The sequence below is a fragment of the Propithecus coquereli genome, unplaced genomic scaffold, assembly GCF_000956105.1.
Source record: "Propithecus coquereli isolate 6110/MARCELLA unplaced genomic scaffold, Pcoq_1.0 Scaffold87, whole genome shotgun sequence".
NCBI lineage: Eukaryota > Metazoa > Chordata > Mammalia > Primates > Indriidae > Propithecus > Propithecus coquereli.
The window spans coordinates 3,529,248-3,543,533 of record NW_012154951.1 but is presented as its reverse complement, the minus strand read 5'-3'; positions in this window follow the sequence as shown (position 1 = coordinate 3,543,533).

Below are 14,286 nucleotides of genomic sequence, written 5' to 3'. Positions count from 1 at the left end.
AAAGGAGGGTCAGACAAGTGGGAGAGAAGTCAGAAGCAGCGGTAGTGTGATCATTGTCAAGTGCTCCAGGAAGGTTAGCAGAATAAGAAATGAGGAAAGATCTCAGGATGTGGCCAGAGAGACACTGCTGATGGTGTTTCAGTGGTCAGTCTCCCCAAGGAGTGCAAGTGGATGCTGGATTTCAGATTCCTCCCTAGATTGAGGAATGTCTAGTGAGAAAATGGACAGAGACCGTTCCTCCCAGGGGTTAGAGAGAGAAAAAAGTGAAATAAAATAGCAGTTAACAAACATGACTACATGAAGGTATTTTCTATGTGGAGAAAACTCCTGCAGGGGGAAGTGCTGAGGGGAGAATGAGATATTGGCAAGGTAGAGAAAAAGAAAGGTCCCAGGTGGAGGGACCAGCCTTGGGGGGGCAGGACTCAGCTGTCCCCGAGTGCAGGGAAGGGTGAGAGAGGAGACGGAAGGCATGGATTTGCCAAAATGGAGCAACGTCACGGACTCTTGCTTCAGACAAGTAATATTTTCTCCGAGCATTACGATCTCATGTTTGCAGGTACAAGTCTCGGTCAGCAAAAAGGACTGGTGACAAATAAGAGGGGGGAATATTTGTGGTAGTCTCTCTGAGGAATCCGTCACATGGACCTTACTCTTCACTTGGTTGTGTTGTGGATGTCTACTGCTGTTTAGTTATTTATTTTAGATTTTTAAAAAATAGCCATTCCTCTTGTCCTGTTGGTGCATGTCTTGTTCTTGTAGAAAAATGCTGGTGATATTAAAAGGAAATTTGTATTTGCACTTTCGTTAGTCTTTCACATCCTCTTCCTGTCAACTTTATTAGTGTGAAATGCCATTAGTCATTACAATGTCATAAAACACATTTTACAATAATGTCATTTCCCCCCAAGGTTTATTTCTACCATTCGAAGAGATATTTGTGTTGGAAATAGCTTTCATTTTGAGCCTTTCATCTTGAACTCCATAGTTATTCCTGGGACTACTGCCCCTTAGTTGATAATTGGTTTCGGATGCCTGTTACAGACTTCGTAATCTCCTGAGGGAGCTCTGTACAGGGTTGAGTTAGACCCATAAAAAGACCCTTAGTTTTTGAACAAAAATCACCATATGGCCTTTCCCTAGGACCATGTGTTCCAAGCCTGGAAGGTTGAGAAACCCAGCTAGGGTCATAATAAGTTAGAAAGGAGCCCCTGCGAGACTAAGGAGTGGTCAGCTGCTCAAGGAGCTGAAGAATGAAAACCAGGGTTGTTGGTAAATTGAATAGGCTGCTATGTTCAGATCTGAGGTATAACAGCAAGACCAGTCAGAGAAGTGGGGTGGGTTGAAAGTTTAAGGAATGAATGTAGATGCTGAGGAAGAATCCAGGAGTTGCCAGGTCCCTAAGGAGTGTTTAACTTGGAGGGCACCCAGAAAAATTGCAGGGGAGGGGTGTGAGCAGACGCGAATATGAGAGAAGGCTGCAGGGTCAGCCGGCTGTCCTTCTCTTCTGCTACGTAGTCAGTACTTAAGGCTTCTAAGTGGTAGGTGACACTTCTCTGTTTCTATTCTATGCCCAGGGAGGTCAGGAGCAGTATTTTTTGGAGCATATAATCTTCACTACAAGTTTAAAGAATTCCAATTGGTATGATATGCTCATTCCTTTTTTGAAGTGGTAGTATTTTAATTGCTATCCTTTGTATTCTGACTTTTGTATCTTCTCTATCCAGTGAAAATGCACAGGGTGGGGCAGTTGATGTCTTTCCTTTAGAAACTTTGTGTGTGTGTGTGTGTGTGTGTGTGTGTGTGTGTGTGTGTGGTGTTGAGCATTTTATTGGTCTGAAATGGGAGATATTGTTTCTGTACCAGGGCACCAGTGAGTTACTTTATTGGTAAGCATGGTGCTTTGCTTGACTTTTTTACTTAGCACTCTTGAAAGATAGAAAAAGTAACAGCTTTAATAGATGAAATAAGGGACTAGTCCCTTTGTATCAGTTAGGGTGCTCTTGGAGTCAAATAAACAAAGGTTCAATATCAAGTGGCTTAAATGTGAAAGAAGTTGATTATTTTATAGAGCAAGATGAAGTATGCAGCCTCTAAGGGGCTTCTAATAATCCCTGCTTCTTGGCATTCATGCCCTTGAATGTGGGTTGGATTTTGTGACTCATCATAAACCAGTTGGTCTCTATTGGGAATGATTTGTCCCCCTAGGACATTTGGCAATGTCTAGAGACTTTTCTCTTTCTGTCACAACTAGGGATGGTGGTGGTGGCAACACTGGCATCTAGTGGGTAGAGGCCAGGGATGCTGCTAACCATCCTACAATGCATAGGACCAACCCCATAACAAAGAATTATCCAGCTCAAAACTAATGACAATGGTACCACGGTTGAGAACCCCTGAGTTAAAAGAATAGAGTACGGCAAGAATAATAGTATGCCGCTTGTCAGAATATGTTATACAGACTGTGTCTTCCACCTGGGGTGCCCTCTCTCACTCTCATCATGGTGCTCTCTTGCTCTGGGGAGAGCAGGTTCTTGTTGCAGCCCTGTAGAGTGGCCTGTGGGAGATCTTCTGAGGAGCTTGGGAGTGGATCCCTCCCCATTTCAGCCTTGAGAGTTCTGTGGCCCTCGCTGGCACCTTGCCTGTAGCCGTGTGGGAGACCCTGGAGTTGGGATCCCTCACCCACGCCACTCTCAGATTCCTGGGCCATCAGAGCTGTGCAATAATGTTTGTTATTTGAAGCTGCTAAATTTGGGGGGGTGATTCGTTACACAGCAATAGATAACTAATACATGAGACGTCTGGAGGCACAGTGGTGCCAGAACAGAATCAGAGTTTCAACGATGTCATCCAGGCCTCCACCCAGCCATCTTCTGTGCACTGGCTGGTCCTTGTGCTTTCCTCTTTTCATCGTAGGATGCCTGCTCTAGGCACCATGCACTCAACTCCAAAAGCAGGAAGGAGAATTTCTTCTTGGGCATCTTTTTATTAAGGATGAAAACTTCTCAGGACCCACTTACAGGCCTTTCCCCTCAGATCCTTGTCAAGATTAAGACGTATACCGTTGTCCTAGTTGTAGAGCCAGCATGGAAAGTAAACATAAGGTATTTGCAGTCTCTGTCATGGGTCTAATTAACAAGAAAGAAGAGCAAGACTGAGGGAGAGACAATCCCATACCTTTCCCTCCGTGAGTAGAAGCCTTCTTTGGGCAACTTTCCCTCCGTGGCAATAGCCATATCTTGACTCTAAGAATCTATGTAAGTGTCTGGGCACCAACTGCTTAGACAATTGTATGTATCGCTCACCTCGTAGCAGTTATTTTCCCACTGAGACGTGCTTGCATGCGGGGAATTGGTAAAGAAGGGAGAGAAAGCAGGGATTGGTTCAGGCATTTTGCTCTCGGCTGCTGGTTGAACCTTAGGGAATTGCTGCTATAATAGGGAGCACTGTTTCCTCTGAAAGTTTGGGCAGAGTAGTTGAAGAGGGATGAACTGTGGTTTAATAGTTTTGCTTTTCCTTAAGCTTCGGTGCCACCCCTGCTGCTTCCGACTGTGACCACAGCCTTCTAGAAGAGAAATTATGGAGAGAAACAAAATCACGCATTTTATCCTCATGACTGCGTTGGAAGTGGTGGGGAAATGAAGAATACATATGAGGGAGAAAAGTTTGTAAACCCGATGACCTGCAAAGGAATGGCTGAGCACAAATTCTGGTTAAGAAATAGACCCAAGCCAATATCTGAGTTGCAGTGAGTAGGCAGTTTAATCGAGAGAGCCAGAGGGTGCAGAGGTAAGATTGTGGGGTTTGGATGCAAGCACGTTCAAATCTCAACTCTGTTGCTTATTAGCTGTGTGATCCTGGGCAAATCATTCAGCCTCTCTGAGGTTTAATTCGATAATCTGTAGTATATGAAAACACTTGGCACAGTAAGCACCGTATTTCCTTCTCTCCCATGGTAAGTCCAGTAAAATCACTTCTGTTTGGTAGAATTTTCAAGTTTGTTGTTTTCTTTTTTCTTCCTCACCCCCATTTTCCATGTGCTTGTGTGTCTGACCATGTGGAAGGGGGATCTGGAGAACACAGGCACTACCAGAGCCTGGAATTTAATTTCTTACTTATCTCGGGCATATTTGCATTTTGAAAGAGGAGGACTAGATGGATTCAGGCTTAATGCAAAAGCATAAACCATGACTAGTAAGACAGTAATGGGAAAACACTGGTTTGGGAAGCTGTGTCCTTCCGTGGCTTCTTTAAATCACCCTGTTTAGGCAACAGCCTCTTCCTCCTCTGCCCAAGACTAACTTTATCAATGCAAAGTTCCCATGAGAAGGAAAGGGCTGCCTGCAATCCCAGCTTACGCCTTCTATGCCTCAGTGCATGACCTGTTAATTTCTTCTTTCCTTTCTAAGGGATGAATACTGTTCTGATACCTCCTGCTTCAGGGCAGGGACAGATTGGGAGGGTTCATTCATGCTGTAGAGGGTCAGAGGAGATGAGGCAGAGTTGTCCCCATGTCTATAAAGCTTTGGGGAACCCCCTTCCCACTGGCATCCTGCAGACACTGGGAGCATACCCCTCTCCATTCCTGATGTGACTTGTCACTGCCTTTTGAGGCCCTTTCTCTTAAAAATATCCATTTTAATTGGATTTCACAAGGCTGAGGAACTCACTGAATCTAGGAAGAAATGAATGGAGTGGTTAGGAACTTGGGCTTTGCAGTTAGACTGCCTGGTTCAAATCCCCAAGCCTCCATCCACTCAGTAGTCATGACTTTGAGCACATCATTTAATTAATCTCCTAAAGCCTCAGTTTCCCTATCTGTTAAACTGGGTTGTTGATAGTAATAATAATGTACAATGCTCATCTGAGCCCTTATGGTGGGCCAGATGTGTTCTAACACTTTATACACATTGACTTGTTTAATCCTTCCAGCAGTCTTAAGACCCGACTGTCATTATCCCCACTCTGTGTGCGCAGAGCTGAGGCAGGTGAAGTTAACCGACTTGCCCAAGGTCACACAGCCACTCAGTGGGTGAACCAGGATTTCGGCCCAGGTGGAATGGGCTCAGAGCCCCTGCTCCTAACCATGCTACTGCTCTGATCTCATAGGATTCCTTCGAGTACTTACGAGATGATGCAGGCAAAATGATGCAGTGCCCCTTTGGTGATGGTGATTATTGTTTTCTATAATATTTATTAGTCTACTTTCTAAAGGAAATCTGAAGTATGTTCTTAAATGTCGACTGGTTTAAAGGGTTGTCTGTTATTGATGCTTAGAAGTTGCCATAAAAAATTTAAATGAAGCTTTTCCTTCTTTTGCTCCCTCTTGCAAGTTCGAATGCTACCAGTTAGGAGAACTTTCATGTATCTGAAGCTGGCTAGGGTAGGTTGTGTGACCCCCATTTTAAATATGTGAAGGGGAGGCAGTGATGGATCACAGGGCCAGTTAGTGGTGCAGTGATAACTCCCATCCAGCTCACCTCCTGCCGGACCCCAGTGGTGGGTTGCCATGGATATGGTGGAAAAGTCACTAATAGCGAACCTCAGTGGTTGAGAACAATCATGTCTGATGTCAGATGGCGATCTCTTTGGACCAAATACCACCACCGTGTCTTTGTCACGACATAACAAGCATCACAAGAGGGTGGCTTGTGGTGGAGGCAGTCATATGTCTTTGTTTTACAATTGTTGCAAAGGAGAAGTGAAGGCCAGCGACTGAGTGGGTTTGTAAGGGCCACGGGAAGTAACAGCCGTATTATTGAAGCTGACCTTCTGCTTAAACCTGTAGCCATTTCATCAATCACCTACCTTTGGGTCTCCTGAAGGTCAGTCAAATGATTCCGTTAATCGCCCGCTCATTCTCAGGTTCTCGCTTCAGGAGTAATAAATTTTTAAAACTTTTTAAAAAATGAAAAGTTGGGTGACAGGTGTGTATGGAAGAAAAATAATCAGATGGAAGAACAATCATTTAGGAGCAAGCAGTCGGAGCAAGTGCTGGAAAAAGGTAAAAGTTTTCCATGGCTCGGGAAGACCTCTCCAAGTCACAGGACGGTGTCTCCGTGAAAGAGAGGGTCCGCGTCCTTGATTTAGCTGGGTGCGCCATCAGCGCCGCTCGGCTCTGTGTTACTTGGCATTAGGTGTCCGATACTGAGTAAGAAATGTCCAGAGCAGCACATGGGGACGTTCGTTACAGAATTAACCACACAGATAAGGTTCTCATCAGTGACAAGCTATGGAGGACAGACTCCCAGGAAATCAGAGAGCTGCCTGACCCATTTCTCACTTGTCTCCTAAAATATCAGCCTTCATTTTGTTATACAGCTTACTGGGGGAAAGAAAAACAACACATGCCAACCCATAAAAAGTATATCTACTTTATCCTAAACAAGTTCCTTTGTGTGCAAGAATAGATGCTGTTACTGATAAGACGGGGAAGTGGAGCCACTGAATGAAAGCATAGGGCAGGGAATTGCTTGGCCACGTGGTTTACAATGCTGCAGTTGTTTCAAGATCATGGGCTTCTGTGTCAGAAAGACAGGGGCCTCTGTGTTGAGTCCTCATTCTGTACCACTAGCTGTGTGACCTTGGGCAAGTTGCTTAGCCACTCTGAGTCTCAGTTTCCTAATTTGCAGATTGGTATAGCCATATTTGGCCAACAGCCATATTTGGTTGTTGTAATGCTTATGTGACATCATTCATTCAAAAAATGTTTATTGATGCAATAAATATCCTACAATAGCACAGAGCTACCCTACAATAGCATATGCTTTTAGCATATCTTAAAAGCATAGATGATTGAAGCAGAATATCTGTGTTTGAATTCTTGTTTCAGTATTTACTTGGACAAGTTACTGAAGCCTTTAAGCATCAGTTGCTGCATCTATAAGAAAAAATGGGGATAAAAAGAGTATTGACCTTATAGGGTTGTTGTGAGGATTTGATGAGTTTCCATATGTGAAGCACTTAGAGTAGTACCTGGCAGCTGGTTAGTGCTATGCAAGTATTAGTCATTATTATGTGTGTGTTGAGGGGGAAATGGCAAACCAAAAGAAAAAAAAAACAGAAATAAGTTCTCTGTCCTTCGTGAAACTCCTGGTCTATTAGGGGAAGACAAGACATAAAGTGCTATCGCACAGAGCCTAGTGGATAGTAAGTATTCAACAAATACTTACTATAGTGCTGTGAACTGTAGTACTTACTATAGTGCTATGGTTTGGATGTTTGTCCCTATTAACTTCATGCTGAAATTTGACCCCCAGTGTTGGAGGCGGGGCCTATTGGGAGATGTTTTGGTCACAGGGAAGATCCCTCATGAAGGGATTAATGCCCTCCTTCAAGGGGGAGTGAGTCCTCACTCTACTGGTTGTTAAAAAGAGGCAGGTGCCTCTCTCCACTCTTTCTCTTGCTTCCTCTCTTGTGTGTGATCTCTGCACACGCTGACTCCTCTTCACCTTGCGCCGTGAGTGGAAGCAGCCTGAGGCCCTCACCAGAAGCAGATGCTGGCACTATGCTTCTTGTACAGCCTGCTGAACTGTGAGCCACGTAAACCTCTTTCCTTTATAAATTACCCGGCCTCAGGTGTTCCTTTATAACAACACAAAATGGACCAAGACAGGTAGCTAAAAATTTCATTATTGTTACTGAATTTACTCACTTGAGTCACTAGAAGCCAGAGTCTGAAAGGCAGAGGTGAACTGTAAGTCATGTGCAGTCCACCAGTCGTGACTATACCTCCTTCTAGTTCCGCATCTTGTATGTGGGATGGATGTATCCTTTGAGATAGGCAGGGAAGTAAAGGTGGCTGCCTGACAGCCCACTCATGAACTATATTTCCGCCCATGAAGCAAAATAATGGGCTTCTCCAGCTTTGGTTGGTTGATGCAGTCGTGCCTTTCCTGAACCCAAGAGAACACGGACTGCAATGTGCCGGAATATCTTGAGTGATTAACTCCATAATCCTTCATCAAGAAGTTGCTGTTGAGAAACATGACCCAGAAGGCCGAAGGACCGGGAGCAACAGAAAGGCCCATCCAGCATTGCCACACACGCAAGGGAGACATGCCCAAAAAGTTGAGAATCAAAGGAAATGAAGCCTATTTTCTCATTAACTTTCATTACACCATTGGAGATTAAGTCCATTGAAAAAATTGATTCTAAAATTTCTAATTTTCATAGAAATGTGTACTGTATGAAGTAATAAGGTTGTGTGTTGTCTTCCCAACCAATGTTTTCTACTCATTAACTGGGAGACAAGTAACAAAAAGTTTTTTCTTCCCTCCCTCCTTCCCTCCCTCCTTCCCTCCCTGCTTCCCTCCCACCTTCTCTCTTTGTCTCTCCCCCTCCCTCTCTCCTTCTCTCCCTCTCTTTCTCTCTCTCAGAGGGAAAAGAGTATCTAACACATAGAGCAGAAACACACCTCAGCTGCCAGGATGCAGCTCCGAAGCAGGTCACAGCATAATTCTGAGAACAAAATCTGTGATCTCCTGCCCTTTCTGTTTCCTGGGAAGTTGGTTTCTTTATTTGGCATTTGTTTAGCATTTATTTACAAAGTTTAGGCAGCAGCTGTGACTTCAGCAGGTACACAGAGAGAAGAGCTAGCAGGCTGCCAAATTCCATGAGTACAAATGAAATGTAATGCCATGTTCCGTGAGTTCTCGGTATTATGTGAAATTAAACTTTCGACTGTTGAGTTGCTCTGTGAGATGGGACACTTCCACTGACCTCTGCAAGCCAGTGGTCAGCATTAAAGATGAGACGCGTGTCTGGGTGGCATGGATCAGGGCAGCCCTGTTTGAAAGGGGGCGGGATGTGTGGGGCATTGTTGCGGGGAAGAGCGGATGGGCTAGATATTGGCTTTCTGGTTGAATTGGGCTGGGCCTCTCTAATAATAGCTCTCAGAGGGAAAGGCCAATTTGCTCTCCTGCTGTTTTCTAGAATGCTTAAATTCCTTTTTCTCAGTGGCCCAGTTATGTACCTTAAGCATATGGGAACTCCAGCAACTATCTGCCCCAAATCACACATCCCAAGCACATTTCTAACAATGTGCCATTTTGATGGGGAGCAGAGACAAGAAGGGGGGAGGCAGAGCCTGCCCCATGCCAGCCGGGAGCGTGACAGCCAGTCACCCTTGCAGGGGGACTGCAGAGGCAGCGTCAGTGCCTGAGGGTGCTGCGTGAGTCAGTGGAGCTTTGTCACCATCTGTGGCAGGAGTGCGGAGTGAAGAGACCATGTGTGAATCAACGCGGAGAGTCTGCCTGGTTCTGGCTGGTGAATTCTTTGTTTGTTTGATTTTACTTTTTTTGGTTTAGAGAGCTAGACACAACGATAACAAATGCTTGGCCTAACTCTGCAGGATTCAAGATAGAAGGATTTTCTTTTTTCTCTTTCCCTATTACTTCTTTCTTGATCATCTTGAACAATCCCTCACGACCACCATGTTCTCTTTCCCCAGCTCCAAACTTTCCTCCATTGGACCCAAGAATGGGGTGGAACAAGGACCACTCAGTAGGTTTATATTCTTTCTTTCTTAGCATGCTTGGTAATCACTAAATCTTGTGTAGCTCTTTGTCCAGTATTTGGTCAATTTCAAGGCTTCTTACTCATCTGCACCACATATTTATAGGGGAAAAAAAGTAAAACCAAGAGGCTATTGGTCACTCAAACCAAAGACCATTTGATTGTTCAAGCATATGGGAAAAGAGTGGAATGTGTTTTTTTGCCATGTGGTCAGATCATGAAAGTATGGAGTTGGAAGGCTGAAAAGATTAGATGGGGAAAAGGGGCGGCAAATTTTGCTGGCCAGTTGAAGTGAGAATGCTAATGCCAATATTTTTCTCAGCCTTGTAAGCTTTTCTTCTTGTTCTAAGAACAGTTTCCATTTGTCATTTCTGCTGTGGGAAAATGTAACTGGAACTCAGCTGCTTCAGGTCAGGGGCTGACTTTCTGGTGACCAGGGGTGACCAAGGGGAGGATGTCGATGATGAGGCTTTGTGTTTTGGAAGCAGGGGTTTAGAGGAGAGATCTGATGTGCAGCCACTCTTTGGGTGAGGGTGGAAGCAAAAAAAAAAATTAATTAGACTTTGTCCCTTCCTTTACAAAGCTCATAGTGCAGGGGTTTTTTGGTTTGTTAAGTCAAAATAGGAACGCAGAGTGGAAATTCAGATACCTACCCTTGCTTAGAAGCTCTGAAAGCAAATGGGAGTTGCTGGCATGGAGGTCTTGGAGGTTTCAAGGGGTTGGACACACTTGCATGAACTTTTGAAAAACAATTATTTGCCTGTTCTTTTTTCTTGTGTGCAGCTTAAGTGTTGGTACCATAATCTTTTACGATGAGAGGTTGAGACTGGACAAATTCCTGGTACCTAGGACAAAGCCTGACACATAGTTGGCGTTCAATAAATGTTAGTTGAATAAATGAATACATTTTATAGGCCATCACTTGGGCTTATAGGAAGAAAGTATAGATTTTTTTTTTTTTTTTGGTAGCTAATAATTTTCTTTCAAAGGTAGAGATGGGCTGTTTGTACCACCTTGAGCTCCTAAGACATGCTTGGTCCATTGTAATGTATCTAATTTAATTTCACAGCAGCTGTTGTGAAAAGGAGTTTCTTATCCTTCTTTTAGAGATGACTAAACTGAAGCTCAGAGGGGATAAGTGACTTACTGATGACACATAGCTTTTGAGTGGCAGGAGCAGGTTTTCCCTCCCGCCTGTGTGACCCCTAAACCTGGGCTCTATCCCCAACCCCCTGCCAGCTCATGTTAATGTTCATAGCTGATTGGAAAATCAGTCTTTTAAACAAGGAAATAAATGAAATGAGGAAATTTTATTTCCCATCAGATTTTATCTCGCGTAGAGAGATTTATGTCCCTGGATTGTATTTCATGGAACCTTTTTACGAGTAGCTAGATTTATAGATAATAATCAATAGAGTGCTGAGCTGGGTTTCTGCTGCATATGTATACCTCCCACAAAGAGCAGGTAAAAATGGTCCAAGGAAGAGACAGTCTTCATAGTTCCTGAGCATCCTAACTGAGCTGACACTGTTGGAGGGATGAGACCAGAGAGCCTGAATCTATCCAGGAGGGATGCTTGGGAAATAGCGGGGGGCCAGCTCTGTATTTGGAGAAGCCGACTTATCAGAGGAGGCTCATTTGTCAGAAGGCACGACTCTCACATCACAGTCTCCATGTGTATGTTTTTAAAAATGCATACCCATGAAGGAACCCCGCTTGGACCTGAGAACCTCCGGGAACACCTTAGGAACCTGAATGTGAATTCCTTTTGATGTCAGACTGTCTAAGCAGAACTAGATGGAGCTGAGATGCCTGACACTTGATACTCATCATTTTGCTTAGGGGTCATATGTGATCGCAGAGCCCATGTGTGTTTATGTGTGCAGGACTGCACCGACTCTTGTGTGTTCGACGCCTTCCTTTTATGAGTCCTTTTTCTGCCCTTTTGGGATTGTTTCACTTTATTTTTGCAAGGCTTCAGTATCTAACGAGACATCATCTGATAAGAGGACTTAAGCTATTTCTTCTCTTAGGTATATTTGAGTTTAATTTCGGTACCCTTGGAGACCAGAAAACCTTTAAGAGGCAAAGGAATGAATTGCTAATTATGGGATTCCAGGGTATTGAGACAGTAATGTTATAATAATTCTGGGAGCAGAGGGCTCTTCCCAGATGCCTTTCAAATATGAACACAGAGGCCACTAGTTCCTAAACTTTGAAGTGCATCAGAATAACTCGGAGCTTATTAAAAATACAGGAGCTCAAGAGCAGGGCTGGCAATTCAGACATGCAGGTTTGGAATGGGGCTCAAGGACCTCAACGTCTGTGACCCTGTGATGTAGGCAGCTGCTGCTTCTGCTTTTTTTTTTTTTTTTTGAGACAGAGTCTCACTCTGTTGCACTGGCTAGAGTGAGTGCTGTGGCGTCTGCCTAGCTCACAGCAACCTCAAACTCCTGGGCTCAAGTGATCCTTCTGCCTCAGCCTCCCGAGTAGCTGGAACTACAGGCATGTGCCACCATGCCCGGCTAATTTTTTCTATATATTTTTAGTTGGCCGATTAATTTCTTTCTAATTTTAGTATCGCTCTTGCTCAGGCTGGTCTCAAACTCCTGAGCTCAAACAATCCGCCTGCCTTGGCCTCCCAGAGTGCTAGGATTACAGGCGTGAGCCACCTCGCCCGGCCTACTTCTGCTTTTTTGTGGGGAATGGAAGTCACCAGTGTGGGTGGGGTGTGCACGTGTTTGTGGGGGTGTGCCCCTGGATGCACAAGTACTTCAGGACCTGCAGCTCTGAATCTGTAGTTCTTTTTCTGGCCAGGTGACATTGGGCTGTTCCCTAAGCTATAAACGAGGCTTCTATCTCAAGAGAAAGCAAGCAGTAGGCAAGTTCCTCATTGACTGGAGAGATTCAGCGGACCTAAGCTTGCTGCTTCCCTTTCTTCTGGTCTTGGAAACTCTAGTGTGAATGTCCTGTTGAGTCCCACTAAACTTTCATTAAGTCCCCTCTCTGCTTACTGGATGGCTGCAAGCGTCCGTTGATAGGATGCAATGATCACTTCACGGAGTTTCTGTATTTATGCTTTCTGTAGCTTTGCTTCTTCAAATGTCTTCCTTCCCTCCTTTCCTTCCATCCTTTCTCCCTTCCTTCCTTTTATCTACAGGTAGAGAAATCACTGTGACACTTAGTATTCCTAGAAGCAGCTCTACAGTTCTTCCCATTCTTCTGTATGTATTATATATAAGCGCATGACTTGCGCATTTGTATTGGCAGCGCGTGCTTATGAATGCTGCCATAAAGCTCCGCTCCTCCATCCAGGATGAGAATGGAGTTGTTAAAGACAGTTGATGAGGTGGCATCTGTTGGCCAACAGTTTTATGCTGCAGTAGCTCTGAGCAGATAACATTAATAGGAATCACATTTTAAAGCTGTAAATTTGATGTAAAATACTAAATTTGACAATAATTGCGTTATAAAGCAAAAATCCTATTTATTAAAGGGCTCCTGCCTCTTCTTCATGTGAGGGGCTCTGAAATTCTTGCTCATACCTGCCCCGAGCAATTATCGTGCCTTCTCTAAAATTCTGTTTTATTTTTCCATTTTCATAACAACTACATTATGATGTGACATATTTTTTTCCAGATATTTTGCTTGAATAAATAAATAGGATATTAAATTCAACTGGGGTATTAGATTATAAATTAGTTCTGTAATAGGCGTCATAATGTTATTTAGATTTTCAGTTTACATAGACCTTGTAGCAACTCCCCAGAGCTATGCTACAGAATTAGAAGTAGATAGAAGTTGATGTAAGAAAATTGGTTTTTGTAATATGCTGATGCCAGTAGAGTCGTGCTGTGTGTAAAGGTATTTAAATAGTGTGCGTTCCTACTTACTTCTTTGTACAGACAAAAGATTGATAATAATTTCAAATGATTGATTTGTTGGTGCTAATATTGGCCACATGTGAAACTAAAATATTTATTTCCAAAATTAAAGCAGTTCTTACATATAAAGGCTAAGAATCTGGATTGTAGAAAGCATAGCTGCTGTCCCGTGGAAGGAGGTTTCTCTTTCATCTGATTGGTGTAACAATGACATAATCTCGCAACTATTTTTTGGTGACCAAGTTAGTCCTTTCTGTTATATTTTACTCGGAGGAAGATACCCTGATCAGGAACATTGTGTGACTGCTGAAGTCATTAGCAAGCAGGATATACATGTGGTGAACCATTACACATTGAACACAAATGGAAAACATGGACATTTAGTAAAAAACAAAATGTGGATTTTCTAGGTCTGGGTAGCAAAAGGAATTTTTCTTTATAGTAGTCTCTTTCATTACTCTAAACCAAAGGTTGACAAACTATGGCGGGCTACTGTCTGTTTTTGTATAGCTTACCAGCTAAGAATGGTTTTTGTGTTTTTAAATGGTTGCATAAAAATCAAAGGAAGAATAATGCTGCATGACACATGAAAATGATATGAAATTCAATTTCAGTGTAGATAAATAAAGTTTTATTGGAACATGGCCATGCTCATTTGTTTACACATTGTCCATGGCTGCTTCTGTACTACTGAGGCAGAGTTGAGTAGCTGCAGACGAGACTAAGTGGCCGACAAAGCGTGAAATAGTCACTATCTGGCCCTTTACAGAACACTTTTGCTAACGTTTGCTTTAAACTAAAAGCAGGGTAGATTTCTGTGTTCTGGCTGTATCTGGAAGCTCTGTACTGGGGAGGGATAGAGTAGGAAGTGGATATCCCCTGCTTGGGA